Below are 10993 nucleotides of genomic sequence, written 5' to 3'. Positions count from 1 at the left end.
CCTGTCTCACCTTCCCATGGTCCCCTCTATATCAGTTATAGTTCTGGGCAGCCTGGGTGGCTCATCGGTTCAGCACTGCCTTCAGCCCAGGGCCTGATCCTGGAGACCTGGGATCGAGTCCCCACGTCAGGCTCCCTGCATGGAGCCTGCTTCTCCCTCTGCCTGTGTCTCTGCCTCTGTGTGTGTGTGTGTGTGTGTGTGTGTGTGTGTGTGTGTCTCATGAATAAATAAATAAAATCTTTAAAAAACAATATATATATATAGTTTAAAAATATATATATATATATCAGTTAAAGTTCTTCCTCTTATGTTTGAATTAGTCTTCCTTAGTGAATTCTTTTAATTAGCATCCAAACATGTTCTTGAATCCACCACCTAGATCCCCATGTCCATCCAACCAATGCTCTCTATTTTTAACGACTTTTCACAGTTAATTTTCAGAATTATCTATCTAGGCATCCTTAGCTTCTCTGTTTCATTTATACTTAGCATCCAATATAACAGCAAATTACATCAACAGTAGCTTCAAAAATTTCCAGAATGTGACCTTTCTCACCATATAAACCAAAACTACCTGGTACAAGCTGCTGTCATTCATTACCTGAGGGCAACAATTGCTCCTCCTGCTGCTTCTACTCTACCTTCCTGCAGCAGCCTCTGCTGAGAACCCTTCAATGGTTTCTCATCTCAGAGAAAAGACCTAAGTCTTGAAAAAAGATTTTCAAAGCCTGACAGGACCTGTTCCATCCTACTTCCCTCACCACTCTGATCTCACCTCTATCCCTTTTCACTTTATCCAGCCAAACTGGCTTCACTGTTATTTCTCAATAATAGTGCAGCTGCCTCAGGTCTTTTGTATGTGCTGCTTCTGCCTGGAGTGTGCTCCCATAGATATTCTCATGATGTACACACTCTCTCTTATTTCCTATAGGTCTGTGATCCAACATTACCTTATAAAAGAGGACTTCCCTAAATAAAACAGCAAACACCCCTACTCAGTAGTTCCTATTTCCTTTAATGCTTTATTTTTTTCCACCAGACATATTGCATATTTATTTATATGCTTATTGTCTGTTTCTCCTCCTTAAGGCATGTTTGTTTGCTTGATTTTGATTTTCAATTTACTACATTAGCCCCAGCATGTAGAACAGTATCTGGCATGTAGTAGGTCTCAATAACTACCTCCTAACAAAAGTCTCCATCTTGTTATATCCCCTTTATTCTCATATTCATTCCAAACTGGTTTGCCTCCCTCCCTTCTAAATTTGCTCTTCTTAAGGTCTTCAATGACCTTTTTTGCCAAATCCTCATCTAATTTTTGTTGCACAGAGCAGGTTTTAACAGAATAGGTAACCACCTCCCTCTCAAATCACTCTTCATGGCTTTTGTGATATCCTTCTGCATTCCTGGTTCATAGTCTCATTAATTTTTCCTTTTTATAGCCATTAAATTGTGGAGCTCTTCAGGGGCCTCTCTTCTTAAGCTTCACCTTCTCTCCAGGTGATCTAACTTTCTCCCATGACTTTATAAATGTCACCTATTGGGGCACCTGGGTGGTTCAGTGGTTGAACTTCTGCCTTTGACTCAGGTGGTGATCCCAGGGTCCTGTGATTGAGTCCAGTATCAGGCTCCTCACAGGGAGACTGCTTCTCCCTCTGCCTGTGTCTCTGCCTCTCTCTCTGTGTCTTTCATGAATAAATAAATAAAATCTTAAAAAAAATAAATTTCACCTTTTGCTAATGGTCCCAAACTTATTCTCTTGCCAAGCATTTTCTTCTGATATTCAGGCCTGTGTTTCCACTAAAAGTCTCAACATGATATATGAAAAACTACATGTCAGACTTACTTATCCTTGAGTATTATTCTGAAAATGATACCATTGCTTAACTCACAAAAATGGGAAGCCCTTCCCTATTCCTCATTTCCTATATCTAATTCATGACCAAGTCCTATTCATTCAGCTGCCATACCATACCTTGTGTCTTTTGCCTTCTCCTCATCTCCTTTGTTGTACCTACACCATCATCATTTCCACCTAGAACATCACAACAATCATTTACATAGTCTTTCTACCTCTACTTGTCTCCTTTCAATCTTTTCTCTACACAGTCTCTAAAGGTCCATATGATCATGTCACTTCCTTGCTTAAAGCACTTGAAGCAGCCCTCATCACAATCAGGTTATAGTGTCCATCATGATCTGGACTATAACTATTCTTTTGCATGATAACTCATATTTTTCCCTCAGTAATCCTATGCCTACACGTATCTGTAGTTATAAATGGCTTTTATTCAGGCATCTATTATTTGCATTGTGGTAGTTATGTAAACTTTGTTTTCATGCCACTTTTTAATTTTCATGCAAAATGAGCACCAGTGTCACTAAGTTTTAGATAAGGATGCTGAATTCCTAGAAATTAATCATGTCACTGAAATCATATTTATTGAATGAGTGAATGAATTTGTCCAAGATCACATATATCTAGACATTGTAGAGCTTTTCTACCATACAAGGTCCTTGGGATTATACACATGCGATATTTTTTTTTGAAAAGCATAAAGTATTAAAATGTAAATTTAAAAAATCATAGTACATTTTGGAAGTTTCTGTTACCCTGTATTATAAAGATACATATGCCGGAGGGGAATAAATAACTAAAAAACTGAGTTTCCACCATCAAGTGGCTTATCTTCTCACTAGGCAGGCAAGGTTTATGTATACTAGAACTCACTGTAAACAATATAATATCACACTTATAAATGCTGGGGAAAATAATTGGGGAAAGTCCTCCCTCTTTTGTATTCTGTTGAGGAAGAGTACAAATAAAGAAAGGGAGACTTATCCGATCAATCTGATCAAGTCAACCAATAGGCCATCATTATAAATTATAGCCAGATTTCCAGTATCCTATGCAAAAGCCCCCATTACTGGACTTAGCTCACAAAAGCATATCAAATCTGAACCTACAAAAGTGTCTAATAAGAGAGGTCTTCTCTGACACTATGTCCACATTACCCAGCAACGCCTCATCACTTTTATCTCACTAGTCTTTAATATGATTTTTTCTTTCTTCTCACTACCCAACATTCATGTATTTATTTGTTGTTGTTTCCTTGTTTTTGTGTTGTCTTGCTCAACTAGAATGTGATTTTGAAAAGAATATGGACTTTGCTTTGTTTGTTGTCATGTCCCTGGTCAATAAGGGGCTATATAAATAATATGTTAAAGACATGAAAAATGAAGCACTATGTTGAATAGAATCCATTCTTTAACTGAGGGACTCTGATTAGGTTAATTACTTAAAAGCTCTCTCATATTATCCTTTCTTGACTAGAAAGTACCACCTAAGTTTCCTCTCTCAATTTTGAGGACCAACTTCCCTGCCCTTTTCCAAATCTTATAATGGGAGAAACTGCCACCTCACCTACCTAGTGTGCCTGGGGAATATGACCAAAGGGATGGGCCATGCCCTCTTCTAAGAGTTGCCATAAGCAACTGTCTGGTATCTCAGTGGGCCTCACTTTGGGCATGGCTGACTCTAATGCAGAGGATCACTAGCTTATTTCCAAATGTGCTACTTATGCGAAGTGATCCAAATAACCATTCCACAACCCAAGAGGCCCCAAACTGGCTCCATTCAGCTGTGACAATGTGCCCAAAAGCTACTACAGGTTTCACTAAAGTACAGAGGAAATGTCAGACTTCCTTTGCATTATCAGACACACGTCTTACATGACTTCTTTATTGGGTTTTATATCTTGAGGGGGGGTCTTAATAGGATGAAAGGGAGGCTTGCTAGGTGCAAATGAGTGCCGTTCAACTATTTAAAGGCACATTTAATTAAACTGGATTCATAGCCTGCATGGGGCAAGTTAAATGAAAACTAAATAGATGGAGTATGATTACATATTATTAAGAAGAGAGACAGCTCTGGAGACCAAATTCTTTTAACACAACATTAAGCTGAGCTCATTTCATATGCACAGTTTAGCACCGGCCTATAAGGAGAACGTGTTTTGAGAAAATCAGCAGAATGGTTATGAGCTCTAAACAGCTTTTAATAAAATGCAATGTTTCAGGGAAGGAGCAGCTTCTAAACTTCACTTAAATATGCTAATTAAAGAAAATTAAGTTTCCCACTGATTCCAGGTTCTCTTTGTTTTCCATTTTTTATGTACATCTCATCCAGGCTACTTTCTACCTTATTTTATAAACTCCCAGAAATGTTCTAAAATCCTTATTAAAAAGATGTCAGGACTTGTTGAGAGTTGGGGAAGAAAACCAAACATGAGTCTTGCAAATTGATGACTTTAATTGACTATCTGGGTCTGATTGACCATAGACTAAAGCTTTTAGCTGGTATCTAGACCATTTTTGACCAAGAAGGCCCCTCAAGCTGGGCAATAATAATAAAAACAGTTGTATCTGTTGAGTCTCCTGAGTAAGGCAGGTGCATCCCAGATATCACCTAATTGGATGCCCACCATCACCCTAGAAGATAGGTATCCACAGAGATGGGAAGGACAAGGGAAATAGTTTGTGGTGTTGCTGGTATTCAAATTCAGGTCGGCTAACTTCAAAACCTCCACTTCTTCACTGATAATACCTACCTTGAGTCCATCTAGGGAATTACAACCCTGGAAGAGGGAGTGATATTTGAAAAGCACATAAAATTGTCAACATAGCTGACATAAAATAGTCAACACAATTTTATATTACAAAATAGTGGGAAAAAATCTTTCAATGTCTTTCAAATCTTGCAACGATTTCAAACCCCTTTAAAGAACATTGTACAAAGTCGTCTTTGTTTCTGGTCCATAGGTTAAAAAAAAGATGTTGAGAAGCATTGATCTGATTTATTCATCCCTGAGTTATGTTTTGAGCTTGTGTCACCATTCCTATCTCTTCTGAGTGCAACACCTTAGTGCAACTTCGTAGAATTGGCTTTCCTCTACTTTCCATCCCTGTGGCCTGTATTTGTCTCCCTAGGTCATTCTTTCTTGAAGTGTGATTACCTGATCAGTAGCATCAGCATCATCTGGAACTTGTTAAAAATGCAGATTCTCCAGCCCCATTCCACATCTACTGAATCAGAAACTGAGGATAGGACAGAGAAATGTGTGTTTTAAAAAGTCCTTCAGGTGACTCAGATACCTGCTCAGGTTTGAGGACCACATCTCTAGATCAATGTTTTTTAAATTCTTGAAGTAGCAGAAACATTTTCCTTAAGTAGAATATTGCCTAAAAGTCCAATATAAGTCATTTTGCTTGAAATGGAGATAAGGAGCCTAGAGATCTACTTGTTCCTGAAAACATATGGTAGCACCTGAGAACATTTCTAGGGACACTCTAGGACTCCATGAGATACAATTTGGATAAAGATTGGTGACATGCTATGTTAATGAGCACCTGCCCCAATTCATATCACGTTAAATACTTTTCCACTAATATTTACACTCAAATTTTCTATAGTCCCAAAGTTCTGTTTTAGGGTGAGATTTTCACAAATCTCTACATAAAATGAGTCTTTTGAATATTAACAGAGTCAGAACAGGAAGTTGGGATTAGGGAGTGCAAGGTAACGGAGGTCCCTGTTCCTGCTGGAAGAATTCACACGTGGATATAAGGAAGGAAAAGCAGCAGCTCTTAAAAACAAAAACAAAAAAAACTCCAGACGCAAAACTTTTGGGCCTGGAAATGGTATAGGAAGCTACAAATATTCCCCTTAAACAAATATGTATTGCTCTAAATGTTACAAATTCAGTAAGGCTACTTTAGACAAATTTATGAAAAATTGGAATGTGTCATGGATCCTAGCTTGCCTTGCCGCATGCTCACCTAGCCTTGCCTGAGGGGAATTGTCTTTTCTACAGAAAACTGTCTAAATCACCCGTGCACACTGCAGCCTCATACACTTGGTGTTCTGTCTTCCCAAGGCTATTTATAGAGGACAAGGCAGTCTTCAAAAGAAGGAACCAACTGTTTAGGAAAGATTTGGGGTCAAGGAAATTTTTACAGCCCTTCTAGGAACACTATTAATTGCTTCTGTGTCTTGGCAATGGTTAGTTATTATCCCTGAAATACTCTGTGACCTTCAACTCAGCCCATTTCCAAAAATTTCTATTATTATTATGTAACTTCAGATATCACTAATAATTTTAACTACCTCCCTGTAAAATTATCCCTGTCTCCCTGTCTTGTCTTCTCTGATATTCTTTTTAGTATGTTTCCACTGATTCTTGTGCATGGCTGTTAAAATGTTTATCATATTTTGGTACTAACAACATTTTAATAACAATAGATAATACATTTTATATTTATCATTTCAAGTATGTATCTCTTCAACTTCGAGGTGAAAGTAGAAACCATAGTGTTTTATCTATGTATCTGAAGAGCCAGGCACAGCATCTGTCATATCATGGGGGCTTAAAAATACCTTTTCTGTGAAAAAATAAATAAATCCCTTACTAGGCCTACTCTCCCAAGGTCAGTTATGGAGCTTACCATCTTGAGAACTTAATAACAGCCTCCATGAATTGAATGCTTAACATAAACTAGGCCTAGTGCCTGGTAGTTTCAGATGAGAAAATTTGGGGATCCCTGGGTGGCGCAGTGGTTTGGCGCCCGCCTTTGGCCCAGGGCACAATTCTGGAGACCCAGGATTGAATCCCACATCGGGCTCCCAGTGCATGGAGCCTGCTTCTCCCTCTGCCTGTGTCTCTGCCTCTCTCTCTCTCTGTGACTATCATAAATAAATAAAAATTTAAAAAAAAAGATGAGAAAATTGAGGCTCAGAGACATTATGAACCTTTCTGAGATCAAGTAGCTGGTGGAGCAAGGATTTAATCCTAGTCTTGTGTGATGGCAAAATCTGCTCTTATAATATTTATCTTTCCCTCTCCTTCATTCACCCATTCATTTAACCCATGCTTAAGGATAGCCTCCTTTGCTTCAAAAGGAGCAATGCATGGCAAGGTATGTAGACATATCAAGGGGCTATTCTCAAGGTCCCAGACTTCCCTAAGCTCACAGAATGGTGGAGAGAAAATCCCCCAAACTGCAAAAAGCAAACATACAAACACAATATGATAAGGGCTCTTGTCTTAGATTAAGTATTACTTTTCTTTGAAAGAATACAAACCTCTTAAAAAAAAAAAAGAATACCTCTGAGTACATAAGCAGTGAGATCATAAAGAGATTGCCCTTGTTTAACTATATCTCCCTATGGAAATAAAGCTCATTCCTTTACAACATCCTCAGACTTGGAGGAAGATCAAATTAAGCAGGTTATCTTGGTACTGTTCATTATCTCAGGCTGCTCACCTATCCCTTGCTCTAATTGCTAGCTTTCTGAGCAAAAATATTTCTAAGCTGCACGCTCTGCACTTTCTCCTCCTTTTTAATATCATCAGATTTGAAATAGACATACGTTGCAGCAGAGTTGCTAGAAATATTACAGAAGCCCAGTAGGAGATATTTGCATATTTATGAAAATAGTTTACCTTCTGCTATGACAATAACAAATGTTCACAATCTCAGCAGTTTGTTCACTTTGTAGAAGGAAAGAACTAGGAGTGAATTAGCAATTTAAGAATAACTTCTAGGGGATGGTTACAATATGATTTTCTTTTCTTAAAGTTGTCATTCTATGAGGCTTTGTGGGACATAATTGCTCATGCAGACATAACCTTCTTCTGACCATGAGAAGCATTTAAACTTTTGGAATCCTCAAAATTTGCTAAGGATTTAGGTCAGACTTTGCCTAACTTTATCTAGCCCATCTATACTCATAGTTCATATTCAACAAATATAATTTTGCAATTTTTTGGATAATTACTTAGAAACAGCCTGTCAGTCTCATGAGTAGTATTTAGCTTTCTAAAAATCTTACTGAAGACATTAAACAAAGAAGGATGTAAATCTGATCTACCCAATGGCTTTTCTAGGAAGAGAATGAAGATACCCAAAGAAATATTTTAAAATCGGAAGATGATACTTATAGTGCTTTTAATGATGCTAAGTCTCTGTTAGCCAATATTTGTGTCATTCTATCTTCAGATATACCACCAGTTTATTGTAATTTTGAGATAGTCTCAAATCAATGAGCCCCATGTGGAACAGGCTGAATGATATAATAGAAAGAGCAAAGTTAGAAGTTAGACGGACTTGGACACAAATCCCTACTCTCTTACTTCCTCATAGTGGTCTTCTGGAAAAAGTCTTAACCTTTTTGAGCTCCAGTTTCATCAGCTGTAAAGTCAGGATGGCCTCACACATTTTGTATGGTTCTATAAGTTTGAAATTACAGAGAAATTGGGGATAGTTCTGGGCACAAAATGCTCAGAGGTGTTCAATATTAGTAGGTGTTCAATAACCTTACCTCTTATTCAGTAACCATACTATTGGAGTATGTATTCCACTTTTTTATATTTGTGTTATAGTTATTGTATAGTTTCAATGCTGCTACTCATTGTATTTGTTTCCTGTGGCCACTGTGACAAATTTTCACAAACTTGGTGGCTTTCGACAGTAAGAATTTATTGTCCCATAGTTCTAGAGGCCAGAGTCTAAAATCAAGATATTGGCAGCACTTGATGTTCTTTGAAGGCTCTAAAAGATAATCTTTCCTTGCCTTTTCCAGTTTCCATTGACTCCTATGTTCCTTGGCTAGTGTCTGCATAGCTCTAGTCTCTGTCTTCATGTGCCCTTCTTCTTTGTTTCGTCCTGCTATAAGGCATTATAAGGACATTTGCCATCAGATTTAATGTACACCTAGATAATCCAAATGACATCATCTTGAGACCCTTAACCTACTTACATATACCAAGACCCTTTTTCTCGATAAAGTCATATTTGCAGGTTCTGGAGATTAAGGCATGGATATATCTTTGTGGGGACCACCCTTCAGCCCACTACTAGTATATATTTTGAAACTATAGTAAACTAATGAGAAGTTAAAAACTTTAAGTAAAATAGGACATGAATAGATACATAAAAGTTAATGGATTCACTGAAATAATAATGAAAAGTTAGGCAGGAAAATAGGAGAGAATGAATTTATGCAAGATTGTCCTAGTTTATAATAAGCTTGAGTGAAAAGACTTACTGGACATTGATTGTAACAACTATGTAAAATATTCCATTTCCTGAGTACAGATATGATTGTTTTAATATTAACATACAAGTCTGACTAGCTCTGAACTTTTACCCTGCTTATCTGCAATGAGCACAATCTTCCTAGAACAACTGTGGCTCAAATATTTCTTTAAATCCCCAAGTAGGAGTGAGAACATGACAGTGAGTTGACTAACACAGTGAGTCAGTCTTATACATTTTAAAGACTTTCTAGTTAAGCAAGAAATCAGAACCCCCTTAAGACTAATTTTAATAGAGATATTCCAAGGCAACTGGCACAGATTTTTTCAAAATTGGCCTCCACTTTAGTTCCTTGGGAAACCCACTACTGCATCTAATATTTGTGAGTGTTATAGTACTGAAGAATGCCAAATGTTTTGCCCTGCATCTTAGTTCTAGGGCTTCTCAACCTTGTCCTTTTGCAGTGAAAGGAAGAAAGCATTGTTGTATTTGAATAATACAGAAGAATACTGCATCACCTGTGTTATCCATAGCTGGGTCCTCAGTTATATAACCAAAGCTCCCAGTGGTTGCAACTCTTTGGTGCTTACCAGAACAGATGTTGATAATAAGGTTCTGGTATCAACTGACACACTTTTTTCCAGACTCACTAATGGCCTCCAACAATTTCAGTCTTGGTGAGGAATCTCATGCAGATGTCCAACCTCCCTGCTCTCAGTTTTCCTTTTCTGCAATCTCTTCCTGACACAATTCCTGACTATTTTTCAGGTGATCTGTTATATATCTGGATTTAGAACACTGGAGGTCAGAATTCCATTCCCTTTTGTCCAAATCTGTTGCAACTCTTATGCAAACAAGGGATCCAAGTAGACATAGAAAAGTCACATATTTTATACCTTTACTTGGTGTCATTCCCTACTCACATACTCAACATCTTTTGTAAATTCCTTGGAAAAATATTCTGTCTAGGGATGCCTGGGTGGCTCAGCAGTTGGGTGCATCTGCCTTCAGCCCAGGACATGATCCTGGAGTACTGGGATCGAGTCCCACACCAGGCTCTGTGCATAGAGCCTGCTTCTTCTCCCTCTGCCTATGTCTATGCCTCTCTTTTTCTGTGTCTCTCATGAATAAAAAAATAAAATCTTAAAAAAAACATTATGTCTAAGTAAACTGTGCTTAAAGACAAAGAGGAGTGCAATCTTTACATTATAGGGACAGAAAGAAGTACAATGATCAATGAGTGATGACCTACTGGGAGGTGTTCCCATGGCGAGTGAGTCAGACTAGGCATACAGAATTTACTTCTCCCCTGAATCTTCTGGAGTTCATTTCTGTTGCAACACTAAAGAGACTTGGGACACCAAAGGATAATAAGCTGGGTCTTCATGGTTGATCTTGGTATGGGAGAAAAAATATGAACCTTGGAATCAGAGCAACTTACATTAGAATCCTAATCTACCATTTACTAGCTTTGCTTTTTTAAACATCTCTTAGATTTTTTTTTTAATTTGGATCATCATTAAGTTGAAAGAAATACCACTTAACTGAAAGCATGGCAGGAAAGATTAAATGAGAATTGAAAGCTTAAGCTTTTTCATAATAAGAATTAATTACCTTAAAACTTAGTTCAAACTTTAATAATTTATAGATTAATTGTCTGTGGCATCTTTAACTCAGAGCATCTTTGTTACTAGACCTACTTCTTTGGCTTGTTATCTCTTCATCTTGTGATTCTCTGTCCTGCCATAAACTTTGCTCCCTGATAAGTTACTTGATGGGTGCTGAAGATTTAGATTAAAATACTGTCATTTTCAGAAATCTCTCTTTAAATAAATATACAAAATCCATATTCTTATCTTTCATTTGCCTTTAAAAATAAACCAATATAGATAGAACT

This window comes from Canis lupus, chromosome 19, assembly GCF_011100685.1.
Source record: "Canis lupus familiaris isolate Mischka breed German Shepherd chromosome 19, alternate assembly UU_Cfam_GSD_1.0, whole genome shotgun sequence".
Taxonomy (NCBI): domain Eukaryota; kingdom Metazoa; phylum Chordata; class Mammalia; order Carnivora; family Canidae; genus Canis; species Canis lupus.
The sequence above is the reverse complement of the archived record's forward strand: the minus strand, read 5'-3'. Positions refer to the sequence as shown.